Source organism: Rhinolophus ferrumequinum, chromosome 14 (genome assembly GCF_004115265.2).
Source record: "Rhinolophus ferrumequinum isolate MPI-CBG mRhiFer1 chromosome 14, mRhiFer1_v1.p, whole genome shotgun sequence".
Classification (NCBI taxonomy): Eukaryota; Metazoa; Chordata; class Mammalia; order Chiroptera; family Rhinolophidae; genus Rhinolophus; species Rhinolophus ferrumequinum.
Window position 1 is genome coordinate 61,727,918 of NC_046297.1, and position 10,262 is coordinate 61,738,179.

Consider the following 10,262-nt stretch of genomic DNA (forward strand, 5'->3'; position numbering starts at 1 on the left):
GCCCTGGATCTACCTCCAAGCCCAAACCAACACTACCCACTTGATGACTTTGGACAATTATCTTCCTCTCTGAGCCTCAGTCTCCTCATCTGTAAAATGGAGATAATGCTTACCTCAAAAACTCAGTGTGAGAGGATTAGGTGAGATTCTGTATTGAGAGCATTTGCTACTGTGCACGTGGCACCATTTAGAAATGGCAGTGAACCCACCAGCCATGCATGCTCACACATCAAGCCTTCAACACAAGGCAGTTCTGTGCATCTAGCAGGGTCATATCCTCGGAGCCTCAGCTTACACACTTGTCTGGATCCTCACCTCCTGATCCGTTCCTGGTTCTCTCCCACTCTGACCCCCAACTTCCTCTCCTTCCCAAGCCCCCACTCACTCCTGGGCCCCATCTGCAGATTCAGCTTCTCTAGCTTGATTTTGGGGCTTCTTCCTGGAAGAAGGTTTGCATCTGTCCTCCAGGTCTCTCTGGAGGCACCTGAGACATCCCTTCAACAGGTATCTGGGCTGGAACTAGTTGTACCAACTCAAGTCTAGGTTCTCAGGTGCCCAGGCTACATCACCTATATAAAGGTAAAATTTGGTAAATCAATAAGGTAATTAGACTTGGCTAGTTTGCAGATTGATCCACCCTGATATTCAGCTGTTTTTGCTTTGTTTCTCTCCTCACTAACTTAAGAACTCTGTTTTGTTCCCTTGCCTAAGGCTACACATACCTCATTAATCCATTTAATCAACAGAATCCTAACGTGAAAAGGACAATTTCTTCATCCTCAGGTGCCTGAAACCAATTTGCAACTCCTTGCTGTTTTTACCGGTGACACTAAAGCTCCCAGTGGCCAGTCTGAGTTGGAGTCTGGAGATAACATTATCTTAAAACAGACCAGACCCCAGGAAGCGATGTCAGCCCTTGGACGGGACTGCCTAACTCCCCCTTTTCTTTGTTCTTGTTCTTCTGTACCTATAAAACCAGACCATTCTAGGAACGGGGAGAGATGGCCTTTGGACGAGTCCGCCATCTTCCCAGAATGCCTGCATTTGGAGTAAACCTGCTTTTCTTTCCACCAACCATGTCTGTCGATTTTTAACTTTTTCAAGTGGCAGGCAGCCGGACCTCAGCACAGTATCAATGGGATGAGACGGGCTGATGTACGTAAATGCTTAGCACAGTGCTGGATGTGTAGTGAGAACCCAATTGTAGTGCAGGGGATCCTGCCGACTACGCCAAGTGTCATGCGGGGCGTCCGGCGGGGTCTCCGGTCCCGCCCCCCACACAAGAACGCAGGACATGGTGAGGCCAAAAAGGAACACCCACGGAGCCATAGGTAGGGGAGTCACACCACTATAGTCTCACTGGCGGCTGGGCTGGAGACACAGGAACCAGGAGCAACACAATTCTCAACCCGCCGCTTGCAGACTCAGCCACCATCTTCTTGCTAGCTCCCCCCTTCTTCTCTTTTTTCTCTGCTAGCCTCTTCTCCTAGCCTAGCCACGGCAGTTATATTCATGGCTAATGGCTCACTGGTTACAGCTGACGGCCAACTAGCCACAGCTGCTGGCCATTTGATCACAGTCGATGGTCATTTACTACCTGAGCCAGCACCTTTCTATGTGAGGCCGAGAGCCTGGAAACTGCTTTTTGGGGCTCTGTCCCCACACCAATAAATCGATTGTGGCTGTTATACTGCTGTGTAGCCCCGCACCCGTCCTAGAACTTAGCACTGTTTGTTGGTGGATAGGTACATAAATAGGGCAATCTGTATGCTCTGAAAAAAATCACCCATTTTCTAGAGAAAACCCGGTGTCTGCTGGACCTCCACCTGACTTGTGGTTTAGAGTGGGGCCTTCTCCATGTGCTCCTCTTTCCCAGTAAACAGCCTCTCTCTTCTTCCTGGACTGGACAGGTGGAGTCTGTGGCAATGACAGATTTTCAGAGGCCCAGCAACCACACCCAGTTCAAATGTCACCTCCTCTGTGAAGCCTTCCCTGACCCTCTTCCTCCCATTCGCTTCCTGCCCGGGACGGACTGGAAGAATGAGTCACTTCCTCTGTACTCTGATGTGTCCCTGCTCATTTCTCTTTGAGCTTTTATCCCACTGATTATGGGGGGATCTCAGGCTGGTTCCATTTGGTATCCCCCATGCTCAAGCCTACGAAGCTTTTCCTTCTACCCCTTAACTGCTCAGAGACTTAGGCCATTAAAAAGAAGGTTGTCTGTACAAGATTAATCAGAATGTGACTAAGGAAAGTCTTGAGGGCACACCTGGGCACCACTTTTGCTGATTAGCTGAGAACAACATGCTGATTGTTGATGAGAAGGTCAAATGGCAAAGAAAAGGACACATCGTCTAGTCCACCAGCACAATCTGTGCTGCTTGGAGGTATAGCAAGGGCACAGGCTACAGAGGCCAACCACGTAGGAACCCTTCCGGTTCTGATGTCGGATGATGTTGGCTGCAATGGAGACCAGGTGGTTCTATGAATACTGATTGTCATACAGGGCGGCCTGCGGGGTCTCTGCTCCCGCTCCCCACATAAGAACGCAGGACATGGTAAGGCCAAAAAGGAACACCCATGGAGCCATAGGTAGGGGAGTCACACCACTATACTCTCACTGGCAGCTGGGTTGGAGTCACAGGAACCAGGAGCCACACAGTTCTCAACCCTCACTGCTCCGCTTGCAGGCTCAGCCACCATCTCCTTGCTAGCCCCCATTTGCTGCTAGCCTAGCCACGGCAGTTATATTAGTGCCCAATGGCTCACTGGTTACAGCTGACGGCCAACTAGCCACAGCTGATGGCCATTTGATCACAGTCGATGGCCATTTACTACCTGAGCCAGCACCTTTCTATGTGAGGCCGAGAGCCTGGAAACTGCTTTTTGGGGCTCTGTCCCCACACTGATTCTGCATGGCTCTTCTCTACATGGTTCCCCTAGGTTAGGACCTTTCATCTGGGGCCCACGAGCCCCGTTGATAGCTCCCCTTCAGGGTGCCCACAAAGACTCTTCTAGTCTTGGGAGGAGGAGGGGGAAGCTTTACCCTGCCTCACTTTGTAATTTCTAAACCTTCAGTCTCCTCAAATTCAGGCTTTTGACAAAACACTCAAAACCTTTTACTCTTAATTCCTCTAGCATTCCTTTGTTGAGGCACAGATGCAGCACCATCCGGTTATCTGGGGTAAAAAATGGGTCACAAGGCAGCAAGAAGCATGAGTGGTGCTTGGGGGAAATAGCAGTTAAGATTTCAGAGATCTTCTACCATATAACACTGTCTTGTAATCGTTTATTCTCATCTCCCTCATTAGACTGAGAACTCCTTCCGGGCTTGAACTGTGCAGTATTGCTTTTGCGTTCAAGGCCTGCATTGGGCCACATTTTTGGTAAATATTTGTTTTTAAAAATCGCCATAACTGTGTATGAGAATTTGTTGGAAAATGATCACGACTTAACATTTGTGAGCACTTTACAGATTTGTCTCCATTACTTTGCTTAATCCTCAAAACACTCTCCGTGTGGAAGGACAGGCAACCTTTTTTTACTTTACAGAAACCAGAGAAGCAGGGGACTTGCTGGGTAAAAGCGCTGTGACTGAGACCCAGCTCTGCTGGCTTCAAGCCTCAGGTTCTTTCCATTAGCAGGGAGAGCAGGAAAGGAACAGAGAAAGTATGCCATTATCAGAAGCCTGGGTCCCCTGTCAGCCTGCTCAGCTGTCCTTTGAGGTAAGGTTCCTTATTTCAGGGACTTTCACAGTGAAGCCTGGAGTTGGAGAATAATCTGGAAAAGGATGCTAATGCTGGATAATGTATGACCTGGTCACAGTGGCTAATAGGTGCCTTCACTACTTTAGCATAAAGCAGTAGTTCTCCAACTTTTGGGTCCCGTCTACATTCTTAAAAATTATTGAGGACCTAAAAGAGCTTTTGTTTATATGGGTTGTGTCTATCAATCTTTGCAATGATCAAGACTAAAACAGGAATTTTAAAACATGTTTACTAATTAAAAAATAAAGATGTAATGCAAAGATTATTTTACATTTTTACATCTTGACAGTAAAAGATGCTTGTTGTTCGTTGGTTTTTCATTTTTAATTTGTCTCCAATAAAGCAACATCATCTCCTCCTCCCCATATGGGAATTGGGTCCCAAGTGAAAGGGACCAGCACCCACTTTGGGAGCTGAAGGCAGGGACGTGGGGGTGTCTTTAAGCTCAGACCCCCCCCCCCCACACACACACACTGAGTGTGAGCTATATTTGGAGGGCCCACACCCCCATCCAGGGTAGATTTCACCTACTTGGCCACAAGCCCCTGAGAGAACTAGAGGTGGGGGGGGGAAGGCAGGAGGGAGCGGTATCGTGGGACATTGTTTGGGGACAGTTTGAAGTTTGGAGGCAGCCCTGGCCCTCTGGGAGCAGTTAGATATTAGGGGAGGTTAATCCCCGCGGATAGGAGATGTTATTGATTTGCCAGGGTCGGGGGGCTAAGAGCCTCGTTTGGGAAGGGAGTGGTGAAGAGATTGAAGAAACTTTCTGAGCTCCCCAGGCAAGAGCTGCAAGCTAGAGGGCCCAGAGCTGGTTGGGGCTCCGCTATCCATTAAGCTGTCGGGCTTAACGGAAGACAGCTGGTTTCTCTGATCTGGCTCTGCAACCAGTCTACCCCGCAACATTTTTTTTTTCTTTTAGTTGAAGTCTGTATAGAATATCCAGCCTCTCACAGTTAGGTAGTAGGGAGAGTTGTATTTTAATAGCGTCTTCAGGTAATTGTGGATATTCTTCTTTGATACTCCACAAAACTCAACAAGTGGAATTTCCTCTAGACTAGTTCCATTACGGGAGTAGAAGGCCGCGTGCGCGTCTGGGGCTATCCCTGCAGCTGGGGGAGGGGAGGCCACCGGAGCCCGGGAGGGAGTTGGGGACACGGCCCCGCCCCCAGCTAAGCCTCTCTACGAGTGGCCCCTGGCGCCCCGCACACCCGGGAGAGGGAGGGGCGCAGTGCGAGAATCGGCGGCGGGTCCTGGGGAGCAGGGCACCCTCCGCAATGGTTAGTCCTGCCCGCGCGCCTCAAAGCGGGGGTGGCCCCTGGGGAGGGGGAGGGGCAGGGGAAAGGGTGCCCCCGGCCCCGCCCTGTGGCTCACTGGAAACTGGGGGCTTTCTAGCGGTGGTGGCGGCGGCCACCTGGGCCGGAGCCGGGAGCCAGAAGGCCTGGGGCGGCGACGGCGCTCCAGAGTTGAACACCGTGTGGGATCCCCAGTTACCGCACCTCTGGGGCAATGTCCTTGAGGACGCCACCGGCCACAGGAGTGAGGTTGAAGAAGCCCAAAACCAATCAAAAGGAAGTAACAGAAAACATAATACTGCTGATGATGATGACAGCAATGGGTTAATTCAACAAAGAAAGAGTGGAAAAACTCATGGCCAGCAATTTCCCATTATGGAGACTGAAAAGCCTCATAGTCTCAGGATGAAAAGGAAAAATTGAAGAAATATATTGAATTAAAGGAGTCTTTGCAATATAGTTTGGATGAACAAAAGAAGAAAACTGGTGAGTTAGAAAAAAAAGATTACCAGATTTAAGTAACTTAAAAATTACAAGAAGGAAGTTACATTAATATGAAAATGGAGAGCTTAGTCTCCCTGGAGATTTAAAACCTCATCAAATTGAAATGGACATTCAGATAAACAGGTTAGAACAGAAGATGGATGATCTTACAGCAAAACTGAAAACTGCATCTTCAGAACCTCTACAACTGGTTGAAAAAAATCAATGTCCTCAACAGAAGTTATCATCTATGAAAGGAATGCAAAAGAAATGCAAAACACTGGAGAATTAGAAAAAAAGTTGAAACAAGAATTAATAAGCCTCAAGTCATATGCAAATAAATATGGTAGACTACAGTGAAGTAGAGCACTATAAACGGGAGATTGAAGAAAGAGCGCGACAGGATAGGTCACAGGAGACCCCCGGGGGATGTCCAAGAGAGGGCACAACCTGGAGCAGCCATGACTGGGTCCTTGTCTCTGCGCAAGAAAGAATTCAAGAGCGAGACAGATGTAGGAAAGCGAAGGTGATTTATCGAAAATGAAAGTACACCCTTGAAAGTACAGGTGAACTCAGAGAATGAGAGGCCCTGAGGAAACCACAATCAGGGGGGTTTATCCCTCTGGGGCAGGAATTGGTGGCATCCCACTGACATGGTTCATTCGTCTTCCGCTGGGCAGGACCCTCCGTTTCCCGATTTTTCTTCCTTGTTTGGTTCTCCCGGAACTGTCATGGCATCAGATGCATGATGGGAGTCGTAGTAACCACAATGCACATGAGGTTATCATGACGTAACAATTAGATAAAGGTCAGGCCCTGGTCATAGGGATTAACCTCACTGGATGAAACTGGTTCTTATTTTTCTCCAGCTGCAGGTACTGGCCACAGTCTCTTGTTACTTGTGTAACCAGGGAGGTACCTCACATTGTACCCTAGAGGGGGTTGTCAATGTCCTAGGCTATCTATTTTGCCTCAGATAGAGTAGGAAAATTAAAAGAAGTCAATCTATTTGTACAGGTACAAGCAGCGTCTCAAAAAAACTTGAGAGTTAAGAGAGAAGAATAATGCTTCAATAAGAAGCCAAACGGAACTCAGAATTAACCCTCTGACAGTTGAAGTCTCCAAAATGAACACTTCTGTACAAGGCAAATGAAAGGCTAGCAGAAATCAGTACCAAACTGTATTGGCATAGAATTAGCTCCTGGTCATTCGCAGACCGTGAAAAGAATTCATGAGACTCTAGAAAGGGAGAGAGCTTTCTCAGAAAGCTTTATTGAAAGTCAGGCAGAGAGAGAGAGTGCGAGTTCTGTTCGGAACTGGCAGGAGTTTTGCCAGGGTAGTCAGAGAGCGAGCTGCAGTTTTATACTTTTCTAAGCAGGCTGTAGGTGCTTGACAGCTTGCAGGGGGGCTGCCATAACAATTGTCTTCTCCTGGGAACTGTCCTGTTCCCATCTATGAGGGATGTCAGCTTGCAGGGGGTTGGTGTTGCGATTGGGAACTGTTCTGTTCTCACCTATGATGGATGTAAGGTGCTTGTCTGCTTGCAGGTGCAGTGCTAGCCAGGGGAGTCAGAGCCAAGCACTTAATGTTTTAAGCTCGGTCCAGCCTGCTCACAAGCCTGCGCCTGTTAACTCTTCGTCTCATCACAAACTTCTTGTGATGGAAGAGCACTGCTCAGTACTCCTGTTATGAGGCCAGTCCTGGAGCCACCTTGTATCGCAAGTCTTAATAATAGTTTACTACTCAAAATGTTGCTGCCAGAAAAAGCTTGGTGATTCAGACCTCAACCCATGGACTTCAAATAGTAACATGGAGTCTTACTTGATCAAGGACTACCCTATATTTGGCCTGTGCCAGTGGCCAGCCAGGAGTGGTGACTCTCCTAATAGACAGAAATGCCAACTAAAGCTCTGTGACAAAACAGGACAGCTCTGATGAAGGCCATCCAGTGCCAGGAAGAGGAGGGTGCAACTCTTCTGTTAGAGGGTGGTGCTGATCCAAATATAATGGACATTGATAGCTGTGTCCACTACGCAGCCATTGCTCAGAATACAGCCATAGCAGTGAAGCTGCTGTTACACAAAGCACATATGGGAGCAAGGAGCAAGGATGATCTCACACCACTTTTACTAGCTGTATATGAAAACAATCAGGAATTGGTGGCGTTTCTAGTACAGAGAAATGCAAACGAATGTGCAGTGGATAAGGTGAAAAGGACAGGCCTCACGCTTGATGAATCCTCAGACACAGTCAGGCTGTTTCTTCAGCAAGTTGTTGGTATCTTTTCTCAAGATACCCCTGGATGGACTGCAAAAGAATATGCTTATTTTAGAGCTTTCAAGTTCAACCTCAAATTACTTTCTGACTACAAACAAGGAAATACAAAAAGTCTTCTGAAAATAGCAATCTAGATACAGATCTACAGGAATCTCTAAGACAAGTATCAAGGAAAACAAATTCAATGACAAGTAATCTGCAAAATCACCTTCTGACTGTCATCATGTATAAAAAACATTAATCCAAAAAAAAAATTTCATATAATGCAAAAAAAGATTACTTGCAATATGAAATCTGAAAACATATCAATGAAATGTTCATACTCTGTTCATGAAAACCCATTCTTACACTTTGAATGGCCCTTTGACCCATGCTGATCTGTACCATCTCACATTGGTCCCTTGAAAACTACTAGTTTGCTGAGTTATGCAGCTCTTCTATGTTCCATGTAAATGCATTTCTTAGAAAACTGTCAAGCTCAGAGGGGAAAATGAATTTTCCCCCAAAATTCTAATTTTCACTTGAAAGAGCCAATTTTATCATTCGTAGTAAATATTGTCAGTTGCTTTCTTTAAGTGACAGGCTCACTTTGTTCATTTGTTAGGAAAATGTCTGCCAGATACCTACGTCTGAATAATTAGTTTGTTAGTCATTCTCTCAAGTGAAAATTGTATTCCATGGTGGGAAGGATAGTTCAGCTTGCAACTCAAATAACTGCAGAACTGCTTTTCCTCAAGACAACCATCTTATTTGGGTTTGCAGAAGAAAAGCTTTTTGTGTTCCCATGTAATTACATGTTAGTGTGAAACTGGCTATTTTTTCCCCTTACAAGTGCTTGAGGGTGAAGAATTCAATGACAACCAGTACAAGTTGCCTTAATTCATGCCAGCAGCAGTTGACATTAGTTAAAATGTCAACACAGCAAAAAGGTAACTACTGTCTTAGTAGCATTAGGAAAACAGCTTTGACCTCGAAGACCTTCTGAAAAGGTCTTAAGGATCTCTGCGGGGGTGTGGGGGGTGTGGTCCATGGACCATCCTTTGAGAACCACTCATCTCAAGCAATAACTACTGGTGAAAACTCAAGTTAGCTGGCAGAAGAGAATAATCATTCCTCTGGGTCTCAGGAGATTTGTGTTTAGTCCCAGCCCTTCTCTGGGCCTCAGTTGTATCTTCTATAAAAGGGGATAACAACAACATATCTTTACAGAGTCGTTATATGTAAGTCATGACGACACAGTGAAAGCACACTGTTGTGGGTAAAAGCTCTGGTTGAACAAAAAGAAGTAGAGATTTCTTTCCAGGTCTGTGAGTCCTCTTGGGGAAGGGAAGCCTCAGCCTCTGGTCGGTCTGCCAAGATGACCATCTGCTATGCCCATGTAACTTGAGCCAGAAAGAAGAGTTTTCTATCCCCATAGTGTCCCTTCCACTGGTTAGAAAGTGCCTTGCCGCTTCCCTCACACATCCTGGAATCTCAAGTGGGCCCTCAGTTCTGCCCAGCATCCCTGCATTTCTTTAGTCAGTTTACTCTTCAACTTTCCAAGACAACCACTGTGGGCTCTAGGACAAAGCAAAGAGTTCTTAAACTTAACATCAAAAGCAAAATCCATAAAAGAAAAAATTGATAAATTGGATCTCATCAAAATTAAAAGCCTTTGCTCCGTGGAAGACCTTGTTAGAATGAAAAGAAAAGCTGTACATCAGGAGAAAAATATTTGCAAGTCACATATCTGACAAAAAACTTGTGTCTAGAGTATATAAAAGACTCTCAAAAGTGAACAACAAAAAAACTTCAAAAATAGAAAATAAACAAAAGACACAGACATTTCACTGAAGAGGATATATAGATAGTAAATAAGAATGTGAAAAAATATTCAACATCTTAACCACAAGGAAAATGCAAATTAAAACCATAATGAGATCTTGGTTGTAATATTGTACTGTAGTTCAGCAAGATGTTACAATTGGGGAGAAATGGGGAAAGGATACACACAGGATCTCTCTGTCTTATTTCTTATAACTACATGTGAATCTACAATTATCTTGAAGAAAAAAAACCCACATAGTTTAAAAATAGATGGTGCCACAGCCCTTCTCCAAATCCCCAAGATTGTCCCATCATGCTTAGAATAAATCCAAACTACGGGTCATATCTGACAAATCCTCCAGGGTCTCACCCCTGCCTCCAATTTCACCTCCTACACACTGTCTTCCTTACTCACTCTCCTCAGAACACTGGTTTTTGTGATTCCTTGAATATCCAAGCTTGTTCCTATATATCAGGGCCTTTGCATTTGAAGTTTCCTCCACTGGGAATGCTTTTTCCTCAGATCTTTGAATGATTTTCCCTCATCACTCTGGTCTTGATCAAATACCATGTTGTACAAAGGCCTTTCTTGACCACTCTATCCAAAATAGCACCCACACTCTCTTGCGCCTCCATC

The 10,262-nt window shown here is 45.8% G+C and overlaps 1 pseudogene; it reads left to right on the top strand.

Moving 5' to 3' along the window:
• The first annotated feature begins 6,003 nt into the window (after positions 1-6,003).
• LOC117033738 (ankyrin repeat domain-containing protein 7-like) lies at positions 6,004-8,060 on the top strand (annotated as a pseudogene).
• Positions 8,061-10,262: the final 2,202 nt, after the last annotated feature.